The sequence below is a fragment of the Zalophus californianus genome, chromosome 2 (genome assembly GCF_009762305.2).
Source record: "Zalophus californianus isolate mZalCal1 chromosome 2, mZalCal1.pri.v2, whole genome shotgun sequence".
NCBI classification, from domain to species: Eukaryota; Metazoa; Chordata; class Mammalia; order Carnivora; family Otariidae; genus Zalophus; species Zalophus californianus.
In genome coordinates this window covers 13,363,862-13,383,229 of record NC_045596.1, presented here as the reverse complement: position 1 = coordinate 13,383,229, position 19,368 = coordinate 13,363,862, and the positions used below count along the sequence as shown (strand labels likewise).

At 42.2% G+C, this 19,368-nt stretch overlaps 1 long non-coding RNA gene and 1 pseudogene across 1 annotated transcript in view; one reads left to right on the top strand and one right to left on the bottom strand.

Annotated features, from left to right (window-relative positions):
* Positions 1-17,256, top strand: part of LOC113924246 — a 131,924-nt gene extending 114,668 nt beyond the window's left edge. Inside the window, exons 2-3 of the long non-coding RNA XR_003520604.2 lie at positions 11,604-11,756; positions 15,592-17,256. This is a non-coding gene — a long non-coding RNA (uncharacterized LOC113924246). The remainder of the gene's footprint in view (positions 1-11,603; positions 11,757-15,591) is intronic.
* Positions 12,017-12,130, bottom strand: LOC113926142 (annotated as a pseudogene).
* Positions 17,257-19,368: the final 2,112 nt, after the last annotated feature.

Below are 19,368 nucleotides of genomic sequence, written 5' to 3'. Positions count from 1 at the left end.
TTTTTGACATTTTACTTATTTATTTTTATTATTGTCTGACAGCGAGAGAGGGAACACAAGCAGGGTGAGTGGGAGAGGGAGAAGCACGCTTCCCACCCGCCCCCCGCCCCCGAGCAGGGAGCCCGATTCAGGGCTCGATCCCAGGACCCTGGGATCATGACCTGGACTGAAGGCAGACACTTAACAACTGAGCCACCCAGGCACCCCGACAAACAATACTTTTTAAAAGATTTTATTTATTTATTTGAGAGAGAAAGAGACAGAGAACAAGTCGGGGGGAGGGGCAGAGGCAGAGGGAGAAGCAGACTTTCCACTGAGCAAAGAAGCCTGACTTGGGGCTTGATCCCAGGAACGCTTAGATCATGATCTGAGCCAAAGGCAGCCGCTTAACCGACTAAGCCACCCGTGTACCCCAAAAGACAATATTAGATTGGTTTTGAGTGTACAACATAGTGGTTCAACATTTATATACATTACAAAATGATCACCACAATAAATCTAATGTTGAGAGAAAAAACTCTCTAAAGGCCTGAGATACAGGGGAAGGCTTTTTAGATTTCTTTCGAAGCCAGTGTGACTATACATTAACTTTGTTTAAACCAAAAGCCTCATTTATGGCCCACCAAGCATGCATTGTACACCTGCTTTGTCAATGAGTAGTCTAAAGGAAGACCATCTTGTCCTTAAGGTATCAATCAATGCTCCTACGCCCTGCATTCCCTGACACTAAACTTGTGCTTTCTGCCTATATGCTAATCTATAATCTTTGGAGCTTTCACAAGGCTTAAAAAAGTATCTAATCCTATAAAAACTGTCATTCTCCTGAGTACTTTCTCTCCTGTGAAGAGTATGTTTCCTGGGCCCCTGTCCTAACTTGGGTTTGAATCAAACTTTCCTTACTTTTAGAGATTCTAAAAGGTCTGTTCATTTTGTAGTTATCATCTGTCACCATATAAAGTTGTTAAATGCAATTAAATATGCTGTGTATTGTATCCTGTGTCTTATTTCTTTTATAGCTGAAAGTTTTTACCTTTTAATTTCCTTCCCCTATTTCGCGCATCCTCCCATCCCCTTTTTTCCTTTGGCAACCACCAGACCGTTCTCTGTATTTATTTCTGTTTTCTTTTGTTTGTTCATTTGTTTTGCTTTTTAGATTGCACATATAAAATGAAATCATACAGTATTTGTCTTTCTCCATCTGACTTATTTCGCATAATGCCCTCTAGGTTCATCCATTTTGTTGCAAATGGCAAGATCTCATTCTTTATTATGGCTGAGTAATATCCCATTGTATATATATTACATTTTATTTACTTATTTATTTATTTATTATTTACTTAAATTTTAAGTAGGCTCCATGCCCAGCACGGAGCCCAGTGCAGGACTTGAATTCACAACCCTGGTGTCAAGACCTGAGCCAAATCAAGAGTTGGATGCTTCACCGACTGAGCCACCCAGGCGCTCCATATACTACATTTAAAAAAAATTGAAGTAGAGTTGGCACACTATGTTATATTAGTCTCAGGTGTACAACATCGTGCTGCCCCAAGTCTATATGTTATGCTGTGCTCACCTCAAGTGTAGCTACCCTCTGTCACCACACAATGCTATTGCAGTACCCTTGACTATATTCCCTATGCTGTGCATTTTATCCCTACAACTTATTCATTCCATACTCTCCCTATATACCTTCACTCATTTTGCCCATTTCCCAACCCCCTGAACATAATTTTAGTGTAATTGCTGACAGTTCTTCTGTTACAATAAAAACACCTCAACTGTTTCTCCAGCATGTAAGTTTTGGTGTCTGGCTTTGCTACTTTACAAATTCCTACCCTCACCTCTAAGTTTCCTCTGTAAAATAAAACCTATTTCATGAGGTTACTGTGAGGACTAATGAGTTATTACATATAAAGTATAGTAAGTGCTCAGTAAATACCAACTCTTATTATTGTTAGAATGGGGAAGGAAACTGGTATCTTTTTTTTTTTTTTTTTTTTTTTAGGTAGGCTCCATACGCAGCTTGGAGCCCAATGCAGGGCTTGAACTCACAACCTTGAGATCAAGACCTGAGCTGAGATCAAGAGTTGGACTCTTAACTGACTGAACCACCCAGGTGCCCCGGGAACTGATATCTTTTGAGTGTCTACGGATAAGCATTGGGCTGGGAAGTCAGCATTTATTAGGTTCCCGAATAGTCAGGGCAGTCTTTTGAAATCGATACAATTGATGTTATTTAATTGGAACTAAGGAATCTGAAGTTTTGACAGGTGATGGATACTTACAAAAGTCATGAAGGGAATCAGAATTTGTTACACCAAAATACCCTTTTTGGCATAAGGATTATTTTCAGATGAATATTTTTAGGAAATAGTAGACACAGGAGAAGCTCTGAAAACTGAGAAGTTATCCTTTTGTGAGATACATCTACATTTATAAGAAAACATCCCCATCTTTAAACGTGTCTTTATTTCTGTACCAGGAAGAGAAGGATGACCAAATCTCTAGAAACTTTTATCAGTGGAGAAGGCAAGGATGTTTGCTGTGCTTTTCCTGGTAACTTCTCATAACTGGCTCCCCAGTTTGTGGTTAGCTACAGACGGTATTTAAGGTGGTGGCTTGGGCCACTCCAGTTTCTCAGTTTTCCTGGATCTCTCCCATGTATACAGGAAGTATGTATGCTATTAAATTTCTGTTTGTATTTCTCTGTTAATCTGGCTTTTATTACAGGGGGGTCTCAGTCAAGAATCTTGAAGGGTATTTCTCCTCTCCCACCAACACATAGTCTGCTCTGCCTGCCACTCTTCTCTGCCTTCCCTAGATGCACAGAGTCGGAGGGTGGGAACAAGAAGGGTTTAACAGGAATTCGGATTATGATCCAGTTTCCCAAGGCTTATGTTAAAAAAAAAATTGTTTAAGAGTTTGAAGGCAGATCTTAGTTCTGAAGGCATGGAAGGTGGTATACACATCGATAGGTTATACCATAAGAAAGACATCATGGAATTTGGAAAGGCTTTATAAAGGCCTATTTCAGATGGAAAGTATTTTGAATTATGATGTGTTGAGGTTCGACAACTGAGAAAAGTTGTTATTTGGGGGGTGTGACAGAGGTGAAGATGGTGTGAAACAAAGCAGGAGAGCTGATGGTCTGAGGTGAGGTGGCTATAAAATCCCCTCACTCGGGCTTCACTCTAGATTTTCATTTCCACAACTTCTCTCATTTCAGGGCTGCCAATATTCTTGGCTGTGAAAGCCTGGTTCTTTGTTGTAGGTCCGTGGTAACACATATGTGTGAACTTGGCTTGCAGGAGCTGCTCTGAGGAGTGCCCACAGAAAGTGGTGGATCCATAGAGAAGGAAAAACTAGGTGCAGGGACAGGGCAGGGACCTGTAAAGGCCAGCCAGCAGCGGCCGCTTTTCCCAAAGCCAGCTCCTACAGGATCCATTTGTCTGGTGATGAGTGTCCTTAACATTCAACCCTCTTCCCCACTCTCTCCAACTTTTTATTTTAAGAAATTTTCACCCCCTTATGTTCACTTTTTTTTCTTTCACTGAATCATTTGGGAAAAAGTTGCAGACACTGTGACACCTTAGCCTAATATTTGGGAGAGGTCTCCTGAGAACAGGGACATTCTACGACACAAACACAGCATCATTAGCACATCTGTTTTTGTTGTTGTTATTATTAATCCTTTTGCCCACTTTTGAGAGCCTATTATTTTTCGGTCTTTTCAGAATTTAAAAATCGATAAACATAAAACAAATGAAGGTAAATAAATAGTTTAAATTATAATCAAATCTGAAGTGTTCCAAAGTAAATGAAATAGAGCACGACGTGCCTGACAATCAACAAAGCAATCCCTTAATTTATGCAGTGCTGTAAATTGGCGTTGAGAGAGATGATCGGAAATTCAAATGACTTCGGTGTGGTTTGAGCTCAGGTGCATCTGCTATCAGAGGAAGGGTGAGCGTGGGTGGCTGAGGGTGGGGGTTAGGGGACCCTTGGGTGCCCTGCCAAGCAGTTCAGAATTTATCCCCAAGGCAATGGTGAGAAAAATGTTTTGAACAAGTCATGATGTGTTTAAATACAAACTTTGGGAAGATGCTCTTGAAGCTCGGGAAGATGGATTGGGAGGCTGTGGGAAGGGGCAGGAGGGGTAGCTGGGCAGGAGACTTCAGAAATAGCAAGAGGGAAGATAACAAGACCCTGAACAGGCAAGGGGGACGGGCCAGGAAGGACGTTACTATTGCAAATCAGAGGAAACCAACCATCTGCTTCATGCCCTCTGACCTTCTGGAAAATTACTGAATTGTGTCAAAATTATAAAAATAAACCCTGGAGTTCTCAACAGTGCCTTTCCTGCATCATGGGGAGAACTATTAATATTACTTCTTGGAGTGCACTTTATTTTCACATAGAGACATTCCTAGTGATAAAGAGCTCCTGCAGTGATCCAGGAATGTGGAATTCTTCATTTAGTTTGATTTCACTGTATTGTTTAAATCTATCCTTTTGGGGAGGGTTTGGGGATTGGCTGAGTTAAAGAGTAGGTATATTACCTACCAGTGTACAATTAGCAAATAAATTGTGGTGGGATTAGATACTGACTTTTTCAAACCATATATACAAAAGATAACTTTGTGGAGCCCAGCACACCGTTATATTTATTCAGAAATTAGAAAATGCCTCGAAGACCAACAGCATCCTTAAAGATAACATGTATGATTTTGAACCTGAAAAGGTGTTGTAGGTAGACACGCAAAGTTCCTCCTTCTTTAATTAGTGCTGCTCTAAATTAGCAATTACCACCATCATCAGTGTATTGATTATGCACAGAAGTTGTGGGAAATGTGTTTGCTCATTACACATGCACAGATTCTGTGTTCTGGAGTCCTCGCTGTGCGGAGCACATACCTGAGAGAGTGGCAAAGTCAGGGTCGGGACGGAGTGATCTTGGCACTTGCAGCAACTCGCCCTGGGGGAGGCATGTGGCCAACAGGAGGACCTGCAGTATCTGGTGTTGGGAAGCAGAGACAGTGACTGAGCACTGGGGGGAAGAGCTATCGCAGGCGCGAGGGCTGCGAGAGGTCACAGAGTCCACCCCACTCCACTGGGGGGAGTGGGGCCTAACAGAGTAGAAGGAACGTGGGAGAAGCAGGGCGGTCAAGTCAAGAAAACAAACTTGCTTATTTCTGGCAGAATGCTTGCTTTAGCTTCACGGGTGGCGCACGCAGCTCAGGGTGTGGGTGTGGAGAAACTGAAGCAGATTAGACACGGGAATTTACAAAATTGAAGCAGGCAATTTTTTTTTTTTTTTTTTTTGCTCAAGCATATAGTCATCATACATTTGTTCATATTCCATGTCACAGTAATCCCTTGTATTAGTTTTCTAGTGCTCCTGTAACTAATTATCACAAATGCGGTAGCTTAACAAAACGGAAGTTAATTCTCTCACAATTCTGGACGAGGTTAAGTCCAAAATCAAAGCGTTGGCTCTGCTCCCTCTGAAGGGCCTGGGGGAGGATCCCTCCTTGTCTCTTTCTACCTTTTGGGAGTTCCCAGCCACCTTTAGTGTTCCCTGGCTTTTAGACTCATCACTCCAATCTCTGCTTGGTCGTCACCTGGCCTCTCCTCTCTGCGTATCTCTGTGAGTCCTCTTCTCTTCTCATGAAGATACCATTGGCTTTAGGGTAAACCCAAATCCAGGATGAGCTTATCTAGAAATCCTTAATTACATCTGCAAAGATCCCATTTCCAAATAAAGTCACATTCACAGAGATAAGGGTTAGTAGCCCTTGGACATACCTTTTCGGGACCACTCTTTAACCCACTAACTTGAGTCACCAAGAGTAAGAATAAGATACTGTTCATCCATTCAGTATGTGTGCTAGACTCTGGGCAAGGATTAAAAAAGGTTGAGTAAGACATAGGGGGTGCCCACACATTACTCACAGTCTAATGGGTAGACGTCAGTGAGTGATGCAGGCAGGCCCCTCAAATCGAGTGTGGCAGGGCCGAGGGGAAGGTGTGTACGGGGGGCCCCAGGGAGGGGGCACCTATCTCAGCATGGGGTAGGGCTGGGGTGGGCTTGAAAGTGTTTCTGGAGGAAGTGCAGGCAGAAAAGAGATGAGCAAGGTGAAGGAGGTGGGAGAAGGGCTTTCCAGGTAGAAGGTCCAGCACGATCAGAGGTGCAGATAGAGGTGAGAGAAAGAGCATGACCCAGTCTGGGAGCTGTGGGTCTGATCGGAAAACAGCACCCAAGGTAGGGGTGGTGAGAGGGGGCAATGAGGGAGGGACAGGGTCAGATCAGAAGAGCCTGGCATGTCATGAGCAGGGGTGGGGACATTGTTTTGAGAGCAAATGGGAAACTTTATAAGTTTGCCTATAAAGTTCCTTGGAAACTACAGAGTGCTCTAAAAATGTGGATAGCATTACTAATATTTTTTAGCATATGCTGGACACTTATACTTAGTACAGGAGATTATATTTGCAGGAAATGTGTTTTTAGCATTAGAAGGAAAATATGAAGCTTTGGTATTGCTAAAATTACTTTTTCTAATCAACCTGACATTAAATTTGAAACAACAGCTATTTAAGAGGAGTGACTGGAAATGACACTCTTCTCCTGGTAGGAGAGAAGCTTTAAGAAGCACATGCGCCATTGCAGTTCTGTCTGGACAGGACAGAGCACCAGGGCAGGGGCTGGTGAGGTGGGTGAGTTCCCAGAAGATCTCCAAGCCAAGGCAGTCCTGGGAGCACCGGCCCCTGGCGGCAGCTAGGATGGTTATGGAGAGAGATTCAAGCTCAAGCCTCACCCTCGGTTTGGATCAGAGTGGAGGCTGGGGTTGCTGATCTCCAGTGATGACGCAGTCTTCCATATGCAAACAGCACGGCCGCCGTTGTTTACAGTCATGACTGTCCATCCAATGAACCAAACTTGGACAGTAGGAGCTGATCTTTATTAGAACCTTCTCCATCTTCCTCACACCCCACCTCCCGTTGCTTATGAAGTTTTGTGCATTTTATCTCTGTTCACTTGTCTCCATTCCCTACCGCCACCCAGCTCTCCCATGGGCGTGGCTCTCTCCTCCTAACTGGTCCTCACGCTGCCAGCCCCCCTCTTTGGCGTCAGTCCCCCCTCCATGTAGCAGCCAAAGTGGTCTTTCTAGACATGAATCTACTTCTATCTCTTGTGTTTCCGCTCCACCCCATGGCCTCTGCCCTCTTTCTACTCCCAGTTCCCAGTGCTTCTTCTGATACAGCCTGGGATGCAGGCACCCCTGACCTCACCCTATCCTGGGAGAGAGGCCTGCCCCTTTGCCCATATGTGCCAGCTGCCCATTCTACTACCAAGCAATTTGATGCCTGCTTGCTGCCAGCATCTCTCCTCAGTTTTTGGAAGCAGTAAAAGCCTGGTTAACCTGACCCTTTTGCAGAATGACTTGGAGCCCAGTGGAGTCAGCATACCGTGGAAGGCCTTGAAAAAATCAATGCGCAAACTACAGAAACTTGGGCTCAAGAAAGAGTTGTATGACACAGTGAAGGGGGAGCTGCAGGAATTGCAGGAGAGGGGGTCTTTTCTAAGAGTCAGGTGTAGATGGGATTTCAATGACCTTGAGGGCAAATGGTAGTGGTGATCCAATGAGGAGATGCCATGGCTTCACCATGGGACAGTCTTGGATTAGAACCACAGGGAGATTGTTCAGGTGTCCCTGTTCATGGGAACAAATGTTCCCTCCAGAGTGCTTTTCTGCCCTTTTGTTGTAGGCAGCATATTAAATACCTAATCTCCAGATTTCTAATATAATTCTACATCTGGCCCCAAGACCCTACATTGGCTTTGCCTCAAGTTTCCTTTTGTCCTTCTTGGTGTAATGTCTTTCTCAGATGTTAAGAGGATTCAATAAAGCAAAGGATATTAAAAATAAAAAAAGAAAAAGAAAAATGTGCCAGCTGCCCATTCTACTACCTCTGCCAAGGATCTCCATCCATCTTTAGGACCAGCTCAACTGTCCCGTCCTGCAGGAAGCTGTGCTCTGTCAATGCCATTATCATCTGTGAGCTAGTCACCACCGAGGATGTGTAGTCATCACATCTACAGCGTGCTATTGTAACTGTCTATTTATGGTCAGTCTCTCCCACTGGACAGTGGGCTGCCAGAGGGCCAGACTCCCTTTCCTTCACCTCATCATCTCTGGCCAAGTGCCTGACCAAGGATGATGGCTCAGTGAGCAGTAGATGAATAAAGGGTGAATATTCACTTTCTAAACAGGGGCCTTTATAATCCCAACTTTAAACTATACTACATGAGAATGTCAAGGTCTAAAACACACTGGGGGAGACCTCTGGTCTCCTGGCATTGTGTTTTTGATGTTAATTTTTCGTTGCTAGCATACAGAGCTGTGCTGTCCATTTCAGGAGCCACTAGGCGTGTATGGCTATTGAGGCCCTGAAATGTGGCCAGTCTGACATAAGGCTAGTGCTCTAAGTGTAAAATACACTGTACATTTTGTTTGAAGACTTAGGACAAAAGAGAGACTATAAAATATCTCACGAATACTGTTTTATGTTGAGTTCACATTCAAATGATAATATTTTGGTACAATGGGCTAAATAAAATGTATTATTAAAAGTAATTTCACCTGTTTCTTTGTATTTTTAAAATATGGCTGCTAGAAAATTTAAAATTACATGTGTGGCTTGCATTATATTCCTGTTGAACATCACTGGTACTGAGCCTGCCCTGGTAGGGGCAAATATTTAAATTGTTACAGCAACATTTTTTTAACTGGCTATAAATGTTTTTGTTCATTGTAAAGCAGTTTGAAAGTATAAAGATTAAAATAGAAATCTTCAGTGGTGTCATCTCTGAGATAAGCAGATAACACATTTTGGGGATGTTTTCTTTCTATATATAAAACAGAACTGAAACCATACTACATATCTTCTTGAGTACCAAGCTTTTTTCACTTATAATTATGTTGTAAGAATTTTACCATGTTACCAAATATTGTTAGAAAAAAAGATTTTGACAGGTGCAGAGTATTCTGGTAGGGGTTCAGGGTGCCACACATGTCCTCTCTTTTCCGTTTCTGGCCAGAGGAATATACACATAGGGATCAACAACCAATGATGAATGTAGAACTGTTTTATTAGGGGGTGCCCGCGGAAGCTCCCAAGCACCCATCTTTCATCACTCGGTGAAAGATGGATTGGAGAAGATAGCTTAGGCCTGGGTCTGAGTCTTGAGACCTACATGGTGTGTGTGTGTGTGTGTGTGTGTGTGAGAGAGAGAGAGAGAGAGAGAGAGAGAGAGAGAATGGCAAATGACCTCCCCAAAACTTCCCCATACAAGAAGAGGGGATGAAATGCCTTATGCCTTCCCTTGTGTTCTACAAGGCAGCAGAGAAGCATAATATTATTTTACTCCCTACAATTCCAGATAGTATTAGTTCAAGCTGAGCTGTTGCAAGTTGTCCTAAGTCATTTTGGCTGGCCAGGGTTGTCACGTTGTTTTGGTGGATGTTGGTTGCCTCCAAGGATCATAGGTAGGTGAGAGCCATGGTCCCCTCCCCCATGACCTTGCTACCTTCATGTTGCCATGAAGTGTCACTGAATCCTGTTGCTTGTGTGAACACTTATGAGAAGCAAGACCACCACAGTCATAGGTCTGATCTGGTAATCTTGGTGAAGCTTTAGCTCTCTACTCTTTAACACTCTTAAAAGCACCTTGCAAGAAAGGTTTACTGCAGGCAGATGGAGCAATATTCCAACTAGAGGTAGGATTAGCCAGCTTTTCAGTCGGTTCAGGGAATAGAATTCTCTGTCAAGTAGCGCAATGTAGTATTATAATGAGACCAAGCCCTAGTAGCCCACTGAAGTAGACTGTTCGGCTCCTCACATTTTTATTCTCCGTTAATGCTGTAGTGGAGATACCTGTGTGGTATTTTGAGCCTATCTACATGTTTAAGCACTGTTTATTTCAACAGTGAGAAATTATTTCTCAAATATTCCTTAATGTTAAATGAATGACCTCTGTATTTTAGATTAAGAATTTGATATTTGAAGTGATTGTCATGGAGTTTCTGGAGTTGGGACTTCTAATTAGGATCTTTCAAATGTTAATTAACACTCCTGGGGTGTATATTTCTGTTAAGGGTTCTTCAAATGTTAACTAACCTACCCTGTGGGGTAGATTGAAACTAATTTAGACACACACACACACACACACACACACACTCACACACACCCATTACACTTCCTATACTGATGTACTTTAAAGTAAATTATAGACTTTATAACATGAAAGTCTGAAAAATTTGGAGGATTGTACAATCCTGAACTCACTTTTCAAAGCCTTTAAAATTGAAAAATTGGTCTAGAAACATCCTAAGAATAGGTTTATTAATGAGTGTCTTGGTTCAGACTGGATTTGTTGTCAAAATAAAATAAGTTGGGCTGGAAGAGTTTGATGCAGGAACTATTTTTTCTAGTTTTTCTTTCCCTAGGTCATTTTAGTTTTTGTTTTGTTTTGTTTTTAGTGTCAGATATTTGTGGGACAGGGTGTTAAGCTATTCAAAAATTACATTAAAAACACAAAATAAAACAAAAACATCCCACAAACAAAAGATGATTTAATAGTGGGAGGAATGTGAAAAATAAAATCTGTAGTTTCTCTTCCCAGATGAATTCACTTTGCTGTTTATAGCTGCTATTGTTCAGACTCTGTGTATCTTTTTGAGGACATGCAAGGAGAGCGCACTGCTGTTTGTTTCTGCTAACACAGCTCGATCCAGAATTCCTGGGGTTAGAGTGGGCATATTCTTTTATGAACGGAGTAATTAGTCCATCTGGTTATATTCTCAGAAAGGTGCTGGGACTGGATAATTAACCTCAATACTTATATCACATGGCTGTTATGGGAGTTAAGAGATAAAGTTTATGAATGTGCTTTCTAAACTGTAAAGAGGTATTTATTTACCATTATTATGATGGCAATAGCTGCATAAACCCTTTATATAATCTGGCAGCCTGTGTGCACTTTATCAACAGTTGATATGTATCTGTAGATCATATGTTTAAGGTTTATGTTGCAGTCAATCAATAAATAAGGTTTATGTTTCAATCAATCAATATGTATTGAACACCTGTTAGCAGCCAGGGACTCCACATGAGCACCAGCTATGGCTTTGGCCCCTGAGACCCATTAATATGGTTGGAGAAACAAGGCACAGGCTCACACATTTAGAGAACAAGGCAGCATATGCTAAAGCATCAATTTGCTATTTGGTTTAAAAGATGAGAGAAAGTAAATCCTGGAGGCCAGATTAGTGGGCAACATACTGCAAGGGGTTCATTTTCACTTAAATATTTTTAGGAAAGCTGGAAGATGCTTTATTCTATTTTGCCTTCACATTTCTTGGGAGTTGGAAGTGGACATCTGGGATATATTTGGGGCTAGTTCCATTTTCATTTTCTTGAATTTTCTCTAAAACTTTTCCATGGGCCTGAGAGCCATGAGGTGTGTGTTGTGTCCTTGATTTGTGTCTGCTTCCTCATTTCCTCCAACAACAATCTCAGCTCATCTGATTCCTTGTTCACAGTGATTCCTCAGGACAGAACATCCTGCCTACTCCGTTATAGTCAGCTTCAAGCCATTTCCCACTGTTGTTTGGTGCTTGATGAGTTTTTTGGAGATTGAATGACAGCTTTCATCCCAGTTGAAATCCCTATTTATGTCCAGAAAAAAGTGTTAGGTAAGTTGCAGAAAGGTTGGGAAATGTTCTGAATGGATGCTCACGGGGCATCATAGATGATCTGGGAAGGGGAATGGGTGTGAGTATGAGTGTGTGTGTGTGTGTGTGTGTGTGTGTGTGTGTGTGTGTGTGTGTTGCAGTGAGGTGTTGGGAAGGCAGAAATGAATTTGAGGTTCTGTCACCTCTTTGGATTCTCATTGTACCCTTTTTCAGGTTTCCTAAATCTGTTGTACAGGTGATGCATTCCCAGACCTCAGACTCTGAGGTACTCACTGCTGAATCTCAAGAAAGAGAAACCATTATGGCTACCAGTGATTTTAAACTGATAAGAACAGATACTACACTTGATCTTAGCTAAAAGGCTGAGAAACGATTGGCTACTAGTAATTTTAAAGCTTTTATTATTCTTTTGGTAAACAACAATGATGCACTTGAGAAATAAGCAACATGCTCCCTACAGCCCATCAGTAGGAGCTTCTTCTTGGTCTCTCCCTCCTAACCCACATCACTTGCCAGGAGAAGGAGGGAGTATTGCTGGGAAGTGGGAGGTAGCTGGCACTGACCTGTGTGCACACGTCTGCCTTTTGATGTCTCTTGCATCTCTCTTTCTGAGAGTTCTTGGCCAATTCTAACATTCCGGCAATGCACGAGCCCTGGAGAAGTTGGGTTTTTCCAAACATCTTGGCATCAAAATGCATCCTGGATCTTTCCCCATGCCTTTGCCATCACAGGTCTGAAGAGTTACCATCTCAGGAAGCTGCCCACACACTCCTAGCATGGCATTATCAGAGCTGACAGTCTTCTCGTTTGTATGATTATTTATTATCTGTCCAGACCCTTGAGTGTCGGGACCTTGTCTCTTGCATCCTACTACAACAGAGCCTGGCATATAGCAGACATTCATTAAATATCAGGTGAATCAATTCCAAATTTACACGGACCCTGCCTTTCAACTAGGAAGAAGGAAGAAAAGCCTTCTAAAATGAGCAGGGAATGTGGGTTTCCCTGGGGTTCTCTATTTAATGGTAAGGAATTGAGAAGGGGCACTTGCATCTTGACAAATGTGATTCTGAGGGACCCCTTGAAACATTAATCATTGGGTGGGTCATTGAATGTGGCTCTCAGATGGACAAGCAGAAAGGAGGGCGGAGGTTTCTCTTGCCTTTGGAGACATGTCTAGCAAGAAGTAGCTGCCTGTGTTCTCCTCTAGGATTTTGATGGATTCCTGTCTCACATTTAGGTCTTTCATCCATCTTGAATTTTTGTGTATGATTTATACAATGGAATACTGCTCAGCCACCAAAAAGAATGAAATCTTGCCATTTGCAACAAAGTGGATGAAACTAGAGGGTGTTATGGTAAGCGAAATAAGTCAGTCATAGAAAGACAAGCACCATACGATTTCACTCATATGTGGAATTTAAGAAACAAAACAGATGAACGTAGGGGAAGGGAGGAAAAAATAAAATAAGATGAAAACAGAGAGGGAGACAAATAAGAGACTCTTAATTATAGGAAATAAACTGAGGGTTGCTGGAGGGGAGGAGGGTAAGGGGGATGGGGTAACTGGGTGATGGGCATTAAGGAGGACATGTGATGTGATGAGCACTGGGTGTTATATGCAACTGATGGATCACTGAACTCTACCCTGCTAACTAATAATAAAGTATATTTTAACTAAATTGAATCTAAATAAAGAATTAAAAAAAAAAACAGAAAGGGGGGCAGAGGTGAGGCGGGTGGAGGAGAAGACACCAAGATGGAGGAGCAAGGTGGGGACAGAGTAAAAATAAGGAGGGTGTGGCCTGAGAAAATACAGCAGCTGTTCGAGCTGCAGCATCAATATCTTAAAAATATATATATTTCATTTTCAGATTATACATTAATGCAACCTCACTGTAAAACTAAAGCAAGATATAAGTAGAAAAGAAATCAACATTAATTTCAGCACTTAGTCATAATTATTGTGAACACTCTGGTGGGTGAACATTTCTTCTTATTTTTTTTCTTCATACACTCACACTTCTCTTATTTTGGTTTTAAATATTTGATCACATAATACGCACCTGTTTGCACTCAAGTTTTTTCACTTAGTGCCATTTAAAATGATTTTTCATTTACTGTCATTAAAAATGCTTTGAAAACATTATTTTTTAATGGTTACATAATCTTCTATCTTCTGGTTACATCATAAACCCTGTTGTTGTATAATTTGCTTTCATTTTTTTTTTTTTTTGTAACTGAATGTAAGTTAGTGATGATCATCTTTGTGTATTCCTCACTGCCTGCACGGTTTCATTATTTCATTCAGGTGGATTGCTAGAAGGGGAGTTCCTGGGCCAAAGAGTAGGAATTTTTCCTAGACCTTGAAGCATGTTGCCATGTTGCTTTTGTGAAAGGTTGGAACAATTTATGTGGAGTGTTTTAGAACTGAGACCCTTCCTGGAGCAGAGCAGGATTTGCTAGCTTTAGAGAGAACCCCCTCTGGTTAAGATTTGGATCCCAATTTCATGTTCTGTAAATCAAACTGATTTTAGGCTTCTTCCACTCTCTGTGTTACTTTACCTTCTATTCTTCGGCAGTAATTTTTAGGAACAGCACTGGGGAAATTCCAGACCGTCTCCATGGTGCTCAGAGCTGATAGCAAAGGGAATTCTGTCCATGCTTGGGACAGAGCTGCCAAGAGGAGGGCAGTGTCCTGCCAAAGGTTCAGCTTCCTGATGACAGAGGCAACTGAGACACCTCCAGGGAAAGACGTCACATGGGGGAAGAATAGAAATTTGACCTGGAGGGACACCTTGGAAATTCTAGTTTTTGTTTTAAGGAGAATGGGATTTCCTGGTGTTCCTTACAACAGCACCCATGTTCTCTCTGATTAACTTCCTCATAAACATTTTTGTCAGTTTTCTATAGCGGGGGTTCATTTTGTTCCAAAGCAGGCTCCTTCATGGACCCTTACTAATATCAACATTTTCTGATTCTACAGGCAGATGTTATCATCCCATTTGATGGATGGATAAATGAGGCACACATAAATAAAGTGATGAAGAGAGTTGTTTTTGCAACTTAGTAGCTGACTGATGTTGGGCAAGTTAATTAATTTCCCTGAGCTTTGATTTTCTCATTTCTAAAATGGGAATGGCAATGCCCACTCTACCGTGCATATGTGGGTGGGAACCAGACTCAAGGCCCAGGCCTTGGGAATAAGCATCTAACCCACATTTGCTAAATGCCGACATCCCCCTTCTCTCCCATGATGGCCTCACACTTGCCGTGATTCAATTGAATAAACCCTGGTCAGTCTAGGCATAGAAGAGGAGAAAAGAAGAGTGTACCTAAGGGAACTACAGATGTATTAGAACAAGGCAGGCTCATTACAGTGATTCTTCTGTAATAACAATATTTCTTTTGTGGCTTGGGGAAACTTTTTCTTTTTCCATTAAGGACCTAAAATCTGGTCGCATTGACCCTTCCTCGCTTGACCCTAACATGCTGTGTGATTTTTGGAATCCCTCTTTACCTCTCTGGATCTATGCTTTCTGTAAAATGAGATGATTAAGCCAGGTAACTTTAATGGTCCTCCCAGCTCTGTAGTTTAAAAAAATTCTACAAGGATTTGGGAATAAAAAACCTTGAAGTATGTTTCTTTTCCGCAGGAAAAAACAAAAACAAAAACAAAAACCAACAAAACCCCAAAAACCTGTTATTTTAAGTTGGCCACTTGGGGTCGCTAGTGATCTAAGGGACTGGCTGGGTAAGCCCTAAACCGTGTGGAGCCTCAGCTAACAGATTCTGGGGGTGGTTTATGAAATTTTCTTTTTGTCTCTCCCTTTAGCTCCAAAATTCACCTGAAGACTCGACTGCATCATTAATACCGAGTGGACCACAAGCACGTGTCAGAGACGGTATTCCCAGTCGGACCACAGCATCCCGATGCCAACCCCAAAAGAAAAGACAAAGAAAAGGAGCAGTAATTCTGGAGCTCGATGGGCTCTCCTTTTGGGCAATAATTCAAGCTGCTATATGTAGAGGCTTTGTAATTCCTTGACTTGAAAAGTTAGTCCTACAAAGTGAAAGTGCATGGCATAAAACATGCCTTAGATGATGGAGTAAACCTTTGTCTCGAAAATTCTGGAGTTATCAAAGGCAGAAGCAGGGCAACATTCTCACTGAAATGATGAGTGTCTCTTTTGGCAATTCTCCTAGTGGGCTTTGCTGACGGTTGAGGTGGGGGAGGAGCAGGCTTGGAGGTCCCTGGAGAAATCCAGAAGGGACCCCTGAGAAAGAAATAAATGCAATAAAACAAAAATCTAAAAAACTCAGTGACTGCCCACACCCGGGATTGGGTCCTGGCAGCAGGCTCAGCACAAGCCAGACCCCTCTGTGGAAAGTTGGCTGAACCTTGCCCTCTGGGTGCAAGGAAAAGCGTCTCTCCTGCCAGGAATGCTGTATAAACATCCTTTTCCTACAGGATCCTGTGGCTTGGGGGTCCAGGGGAGCGCCAGGAAAGTATCCTAATAGAGACAGATTTTGAACTCCTGCTGTCTCTTTTCAGATCATAAATTACTGTTAATTCTGTTTATACTCTCCCCCTTTCCCCTCTTAATAGTTTTAGAAAAGTAATTGACGACAAAGTGGAGCCCACAAAGGGTGTATGTGAGGGAGCCCTGCTCCCCTGGCTGAGAAACGGACAAGTGTTTCCTCATCCTGCACTTCCCAGCAAAAAAAGTTAAATATTTATGTACCACAGGTGCCCTTCCTTGCCCTTCCCGCATACCCTCTTGTGGCTTTACTGTTCAGGAGAAGGACTAGAGCTTCAAGTGCTACTTAATGGGAAAGGTTGGTTGGTTTGCTTGCCTGCTTGCCTTCCTCGCCTCCTCCAGAACCGGGAGGCTGTACTAGTGCTATGTGGGCTTTGGGGGGTGGGGAGCAAGCTGCTCAGAAGTAGCCCCCGGATCTAGTGGTTTCTCCTTGCTCAGGCACCATCTTGCTTCATAGCATAAAGCCCCCAGGGGTATTTGCTGAAGCCAGTTCCAGGGTGAGGAATATGCCCAAGCTTGAAATTGGTCGGGTCTGGGTTTAAATCCTAGGTCAGCCTGTTCATTGAACTGTTGACTTAATCACTTAGAGTCTCAGTGTCCTCATCTGTAAAATGGGGAGAATAATAGCATTTCCCAAGAGGGTGGTGGGGAAAGTTAAATAATAAAGAAAAAGTGACAGAGGTCTGATGAGACTTTGGTCAATGCCAGTTCTTTTTTCCTTCTTGACTGTGCTGTCCAAGATGGTGGCCATCAGCCACACGTGGCTCCTGAGCACGTAAAATATGGCTACTTGCAAATGATAAGTGCTGTAAGTGTAAAACACATATCAGATTTCAAAGACCTTTTCTTTTTCTTTTTCTTTTTTTTAAAGATATTATTTATTTATTTGACAGAGAGAGCAAGAGAGCACAGCAGGGTGAGCAGAGGAGGGAGAGGGGGAAGCAGGCTCCCCACTGAGCAGGACTCTAAGATCATGACCTGAGCTGAAGGCAGACACTTAACCCACTGAGTCACCCAGGTGCCCCTCAAAGACTTTTTCTAAGAAAAGATAATTTAAAATATCTCATTAATAATTTCTTACACTGATTACATGTTAAAATAATTTAAATAAATTAAATAAATACTTTTAAAAGTTAATTTCACCTGTTTCTTTTTACTTGTAAAAGATGTGGTTGGGGGTGCCTGGGTGGCTCAGTTAGTTAAGCATCAGACTCCTGGTTTCGGCTCAGGTCATGATCTCAGGGTGGTGAGATCAAGTCTCGAGTTAGGTTCTGCGCTCAGTGGGGAGTGTGCCTGGAGATTCTCTCCCTCTGCCCCTCACTCCACTCTCTCTCAAATAAATAAATAAATAAATAAATAAATAAATAAATAAATAAATCAATCAATCTAAAAAAAAGATGTGGCTGTTAGAAAATTAAAAATTATACATGTGGCTTCTATTTGTGGCTCCTATTATATTTCCATCAGACTGCCCTGACCTAGTTCCTAACCCCCATCTCTCTATTCATACTCTTTCCTTCCTTCAATGACTAGCTCAAGCTTTATTGTCCTCATGAGGCCCTTTGGTCCATCTCTTCCTTCTCTGAAATCTCCTGGAGGTTTTGTCATGTAACCTCTGTTTATAAGCTGAATTTGAGCAGGAAAAGCATGTGAAATGTTTAGCCCAGTGCCTGGAGTATTATAAACACACAGATACTATGACTGATATTTTTCTTGTTAGTATCACTGGTGTCTGGCCACCTAGTTCAGCGCTGGTTATATGTTATCTTGGCTCCTTCTTAATTTTTTGCTTATGCGCTTAGTCTTGTTGAATATAATGTCTTAGAGGATAGAAACCACTTTGTCTATTTCTCCTGGATCTGTCCTTAACCCATAGGGCAGCGCTAGGTATAATGAATTCTCTCTCATGATCACTCAGGAGACAGAGGCAGAGCCTGATGACTGACTGACTTGGCATCTTGAAGTCGTTTGCCATTCTTTCTTTCATTCTTCCTGGAATGCTTTCTCTACCTCTCCTTCTTCATTGAGCTAACTCTTACATCCTGAAAAATGGTAATAGAGGTCAACACATGTGCTCACCCTGTTCTAAATAGTTTACATATACTAACTGATTTCATTCTCACAACGATCCTGTAAGGTATTGTCATTACCCTCATTTTACAGATGAGGAAACTGAGGCACAGAGAGATTAAGTAACTCATTCAAGTTACACAGCTAGTGAGTTGGGGGGAGTGTAGGATTCAAACACAGGCAGTTTGGGCCCACGAATCTCGGTGCTCTGAATCACCAGGCTCAATGTCACCTTCACCAGAAGCCCTTCCAGACCCAGAGGACTTTTCCCCAATCTTCAGTGTACTCACGCTCCATTATACCATGGCCCTATGTAAATATCTTTGTCACTGCCCTGGAAACCAGGACTGGAATCCCTGGTTTACTTGTCAGAGCCCTTCACTGGCCTGAAATCTCCCCAAGGATCTCTGTGTCTGATGCCTAGTGAGCCCTCAGTGAATGCCCCATGGAAGAAGGAATATGGTTTCAGGTTGCAGGTAACGGATTCTCCAAGGACCCAAAGAGGTAGGACTATGGCACCTAGGTGGCTCAGTCAGGGTCCTGGGATCGAGCCCCACATTGGGCTCCCTGTTTAGTGGGGAGCCTGCTTCTCCCTCCCCCATCCCCCCTGCTTGTGCTCTCTCTGTCAAATAAATAAATAAAAAATCTAAAAAAAAGTTAAAAGAAAACAACAACAACAACAAAAAAACCCAAAGAGGTGGGACTAACAGAAGATTTTCCTCTTCTATGATATTACCCTGTTAATTTTTCATACCATTTATAATAATCTATAAACATCTTGTTTGTTTTTGTTTACTTGATGAAAAAAAACTTTCCTCCTCCAAGAATGAAGGTGAGGAACTTATCTGTCTTGTTGACTCTTCTACTCCACTGTCTGCCATCGAATGTATATTCGCTAAATACTTGTCGAGTAAATACGTGAATGAATGAATTTATTGGGTGTCTACTAAGTGTGCCAAGCACTGTGAAAACATTATGGTTCTTGACTTTACAGGGTTTAT